Source organism: Salvia hispanica, chromosome 5 (genome assembly GCF_029641045.1).
Source record: "Salvia hispanica isolate PSC_SH4W2 chromosome 5, Shi_PSC_v1, whole genome shotgun sequence".
Classification (NCBI taxonomy): domain Eukaryota; kingdom Viridiplantae; phylum Streptophyta; class Magnoliopsida; order Lamiales; family Lamiaceae; genus Salvia; species Salvia hispanica.
This window is the reverse complement of record NC_142696.1, coordinates 13,330,342-13,336,341: the sequence shown is the minus strand read 5'-3', so window position 1 is coordinate 13,336,341 and position 6,000 is coordinate 13,330,342.

The window sequence follows — 6,000 nt, the reverse complement described above, 5'->3', positions numbered from 1 at the left end:
AAACCACCTGTTTTTGACGGACTTGGAGAACCGGCCAAGGCTGAATCATGGATCCGCGCGATAGAGCGTAATCTTCGCGATCTTGGGATGCAATGATAGGGAACGGATGAGTTGCGTTACTCACCAACTAATCGGAGCAACCGACTTTGGTGGGATACTAGAACGAAGACCTTGACGCGAGACCAAGTAGAGGCAATGACGTGGGAAGATTTCAAGACTGAATTGTACAACAAGTATGTACCGAAGAGCTATCGGAAAGCGAAGGCATCCGAGTTCCATAATCTGACTCAAGGACGCATGACCGTGACCGAGTATGATCGAGCGCTCAACAGCATGACCCGATACGCCCCTGATCAAGTCGACACTGATGAGAAGCTGTCCGACAAGTTCCGTGAGGGGCTGAGGTCCGAGATAAAGATGTCATTGGCCAGTCGAGGGAGACTCACCTACGCTAAAGCTTTGGCACTCGCGTTGGATATTGAGGCAGCAATGCCTAGAGAGAGAGCAAAGGAGAACTCTACACCGTCCCTGCCCCCATCACATCACTCCCGAGAGAAGAGAAAGTGGGAGGATTCTAGGAATTTCTACGATGGGAAGCAACACCAGTCGAATCAGCATCGATCCCAGCACGGAGGAGGGCAACATACGTCTAGCCAGAGAGGAGAGTATCGACCCAGGGCACCGCAGTGCAATGTGTGCTCTAAGTACCATTTCGGAGAATGCTGATATCAGAACGTCGTCAAGTGCTACACCTGCGGAGGAAACGGCCACTACTCTAGGGAGTGTACGAATAACAAGCTAGGATCGGGATCAAGGCAGAACGATCAAGGGTCCCGTCAGCTATCGAGGCAGAAATCGCGACCAATCGTCGCGGCAGCAACAGCCTCACCGCCCAAGACTTCCTCCACAAGCTAGAGCGTTCGCGTTGGAGCAAAAGAAGCCGAAGAAAGAACAAGATGAACGCGAGAAAGGAAATTTGACAGGTATGGGCGAAATTCTCAACACCCCTGTTGTTGTGTTGTTTGATACGGGCGCGTCGCACTCGTTTATATCTGAGCTGTGTGTGCACACGTTGGGCTTGTCTACTAGCGAATCTGAACATAGGATTATGGTGTCCTCACCAGTAGGAGGAACGATAGAAATATCTCGAACGTGCTCGAACATAGAAATCGTGCTAGGAGAACTTAAGATAGTCGCTCACGATTTACAAGTTATGGCGATGAATGATACCGACGTGATCCTAGGCATGGACTGGTTGGCCGCGAGTTACGCAACGATTCGTTGTAAGGAGAGACAAATATCCCTACAAGCTCCGGGAAAGGAACCTATCGTGTATCATGGCATCTCGAGGAACCGGCGAACTGCGATAATCTCTGCACTGCAAGCTACCGCGATGATGAGAAAGGAGCGACCTGCCTATCTCGTCTATCTTCACAGCGATGAGAATGATGAAATAAGAGTGGAAGACGTCGCTGTTGTGCGGGAATTTCCAGATGTTTTTTCCAAAGTGTTACCTGGACCGCCGCCGGATCGACAATTGGAGTTTACAATCGATCTCGAGCCGGGAGCAGCACCCGTATCCAAAGCACCATATCGAATGGGGCCTAAGGAGTTGGAGGAACTCAAGATACAACTCCAAGAGCTCATGGACCTAGGTTTTGTTAGGCCTAGTGTTTCGTCGTGGGGCGCACCAGTTCTTTTCGTAAAGAAGAAGGATGGATCAATGAGGATGTGCATCGACTATAGGGAGCTAAACAAATTGACTCTTAAGAACAAGTATCCACTGCCGAGGATAGATGACTTGTTCGATCAACTTCGAGGAGCCGGAGTCTTTTCAAAGATGGACTTGAGGTCCGGATATCACCAGCTACGAGTACGAAGGGAGGATATACCGAAGACTGCGTTTCGCACAAAATATGGACACTACGAGTTCGTTGTAATGCCGTTTGGACTGACGAATGCCCCAGCGGTATTCATGGATTTGATGAATCGTGTTTTCCACCCGTACTTGGATAAATTCATCTTGGTGTTCATCGATGACGTTTTAGTCTACTCGAGGAACGAGAAGGAGCACGAGGAGCATCTACGAATCGCTTTAGAGACTTTGAGAAACGAGAAGTTGTACGCTAAATTCAGCAAGTGTGAATTTTGGCTGAAAGAAGTAAATTTTCTTGGACACATTGTATCGGCAGAAGGAATCAGAGTGGACCCCGCCAAAGTTGAAGCCGTGCAACAATGGAAGTCACCATCAACCCCAAACGAGATTCGGGGTTTCCTAGGTTTGGCAGGATACTATCGAAGGTTTATAGAAGGGTTCTCTAAGATAGCGAGACCAATGACGCAACAACTTAAGAAGGGAGTCAAGGTGAATTGGACTCCAGAGTGTGAAGCAAGCTTTCAACTCTTGAAGGAGAAGTTGACCTCCGCGCCAATTTTAGCTGTGCCAGAATCTGGAGTGAACTATGTAGTCTACACCGATGCTTCGAAGGTTGGACTAGGATGCGTATTAATGCAGAACAACAAGGTGATCGCCTACGCGTCACGACAGTTGAGACCGCACGAGTTGAATTACCCAACACACGATTTGGAGCTAGCGGCAGTGGTTCACGCCCTAAAGATTTGGAGGCATCATCTCTACGGAGTTCGATGTGAAATCTTTACGGACCACAAGAGCTTGAAATATTTCTTCGAGCAGAAGGACTTGAACATGCGACAACGAAGGTGGCTCGAACTTGTGAAGGACTACGATTGTGGTATCAATTACCACCCCGGAAAAGCAAATGTGGTGGCAGACGCTTTGAGCCGAAAGGACCATTCGCAACTAGCTTTCCTAACGGAAGAGGAAAGTTTGATACGAGAGTTTAGTAATTTGCGATTGGAAGTAATAAGGGCACCTGAAACGGTGGAAAGACGAATCGCCACCTTAGTGGTGGAACCAGATTTGAAAACAAGAATCGTTGCAGCGCAATGAATGGATGCGAAACTCGAAGAGATTCGAGTGGAAGTGAGAACGGGCAAATCGGGAAATTTTAGTGAAGAGTCCGATAATGCCCTCATCTTTGAAGGAAGACTATGCGTGCCTGACAACGAGGAACTCAAGAATGAGATCATGAGTGAAGCTCATGAGACTCCATACACTGCTCACCCGGGAAGCACGAAGATGTACCAAGACTTGAAGAAGTCATTTTGGTGGAATGGTATGAAGAAGGATATCGCGGCATTTGTGGAGCGTTGCTTAGCCTGCCAGCAGGTGAAGGCTTTACATCAATGACGTTATGGAAAATTACAACCGTTGGAAATACCAGAGTGGAAATGGGAGCACATCACCATGGATTTCGTGACGGCTTTGCCAAAGACTCTCAAAGGAAACACCGCCATCTGGGTGATTGTGGATCGACTCACCAAATGTGCGCATTTCATACCGATTCCGATAACGCATGGATCGGATAGACTAGCTCAAATCTACATACGAGAGATCGTGCGATTTCATGGAGTCCCAGTGACGATTACGTCGGATCATGACCCGAAGTTCACGTCAAAATTTTGGATTAGTCTACAGCACGAGCTTGGAACACGATTGAACTTTAGCACGGCGTTTCACCCGTAGTCCGATGGACAATCCGAAAGGACGATACAAACTCTCGAGAATATGCTAAGAGTTGTGGTGCTCGACCGAGGCGGAAGTTGGAAGACCGCACTACCGTTGATTGAATTCGCTTACAATAGTAGCTTCCAAGCAACGATTAACATGGCGCCGTATGAAGCCTTATACAGAAGAAAGTGTAGATCACCGCTCTACTGGGATGAAGTTGGCGAACGAAGGGTACTTGGACCCGACGCAGTCAAGGAGATGATTGAAATTGTTCGACAAATCCGTGCGAGAATGAAGGAAGCCCAAGACAAACAAAAGTCTTACGCTGATGTCCGACGGACCGACTTACAATTTCAAATCGGTGATAAAGTATTTCTTAAGGTATCCCCGTCGAAAGGGATAACTCGTTTTGGTGTTAAGGGAAAGTTGAAACCAGGATTTATCGGTCCTTATGAAATTCTCGAAGGAGTAGGACCCGTAGCCTATCGATTAGCGCTAGGGAACGTTCACAACGTTTTCCATGTGTCACAGTTGCGGAAGTATGTGTTCGACCCGAAACACGTGATTCACTATGACGAAGTTGCTTTGAATCCAGATTTGAGTTACGAGGAGCGACCACAGATGATCTTGGACCGTAAAGTTCAAATCTTGAGGAACAAATCTATTGCTAGCGTGAAAGTACTTTGGAGAAACCATAAATACGTGGAAGCCACGTGGGAGCTAGAGGATAAGATGAATGTACCCGGAACTTTTTCCATGAAGGAACCAAATTTCGGGACGAAATTTCTTTTAAGAGTGGTAAGATGTAACACCCCGCTTTTTCGAACCCTAATTTTGTGACGTGGAAATTTTTGCATTAAGTGCTTTTAATGCTATGACATACGTGAAGTTAAATGATAAATGATTTATTGCAATATTCTATGTGACCTAATTGCGATTTTGAGTTGAGATTGAGTTGAATGGTCAACTTGTTGAATATGTGACGTGGCTATTGAATAGTCAACATGGTAGAAAATATGACGTGGCCGTGGAGTGGTCAAAGTCGTTGAAAAATGTGGAATGGAGGTGGAAATTCGAATATGTGAATATTTTGATGTGGGGAAAATAATTGTGGTGAAATAATATCCTAAGGGATGAGTGAGTATTTAATAGGAGCATTATTTAAGTATGTGGAAATTTTCGACCCTCTCCTATTTATTGGAAAGAAATCCTATTTTTCTTGGATTTAATTATTGTTTGGGATAATTATCAAAATTAAATCCAAAGTCCGATTATTCCTTTATTTCATGAAAATTTCGAAAAACTTATGTTGGTCTAGAGGGATTTTTCGAAAATCCTTATATTATGGGAGAAGGGATTATTTTTATTATATTACTAGATCCCTTGTTTATTCTCTTCCATAAATAAATTCAAATATCCTAGCATATCTTGCCAAATCTAAGAAGATCTTGCCATATCCTAATTAAAATAGGATTTAAATTAAATTCCTTCTAAGGAATTAAAAGTGACGCCACGTTTCCTTATAAATTGGGGAGTATTATTATTATTCTTGCTCCGTGATATTTTATTCTACTCCGTGAAATATTCAAATTAAATCATAGGCTAATTAAATAGCCTAAATTTCGAATTCCCTACTTTTCCTCAACCAAATTAACGCCACTTCCCCAACAAATCTCTCCCAAATCTTTATTTATTTAATTATTGGATTATATCTTGCACTCTATAAATAAGAGTGAGAAACCTAAACCCTAGCACTACAGAAAAACCGCCCCCCACTCCCAAAAATCTCGACATCTCTCTTTCTCCCCACTCTCTCAAATTTGTCTTCTACCTTCTCCATTAATTCTTCATCTTTTGGAGAAGAATTGAAGCTGCAATTCAAGAATTCATTGATGAATCAAGATTCTACTTGTTTCTACCGTTTGTTTTTGCAAGAAAAGGTACTTCTATTATTAATCTTTTCTTCCTCTACCGATTAATTGGTGTTTCTGAGTCCACATGCATTTAGAACGAGGGAAGGGGAAATTAATCGGTGAATTCGGATGCATGTGTGTGTGTGTGTGTGGCCGAGAGTGTGTGTGTGTATGTGCATGCCTCGGTAGGCGTGCACGTGTGTGTGGTGTGTGTGCGTGCGTTGTGTGTAGAGAAGCACTCATGCGTGACACGAATTGATGATAAATCTGGAATTGTTGTGTGAATAAAAACGATATGATAATCGTACTTTGATTTTGATTGGTGATATTGAAAATAATCGATGGGAAAAGGGAAACGTGAGATCATGCATAATTTTAATCCATGATTTGAGACTTATTTGAAAAATATGAACTAAAGGTGATAGTTCGCGTTCCCGGTGTGATATCAAGAAGAAGTGCGTTTTTGTTGAACTCGAAGGAAATCGAGGTGGGCTT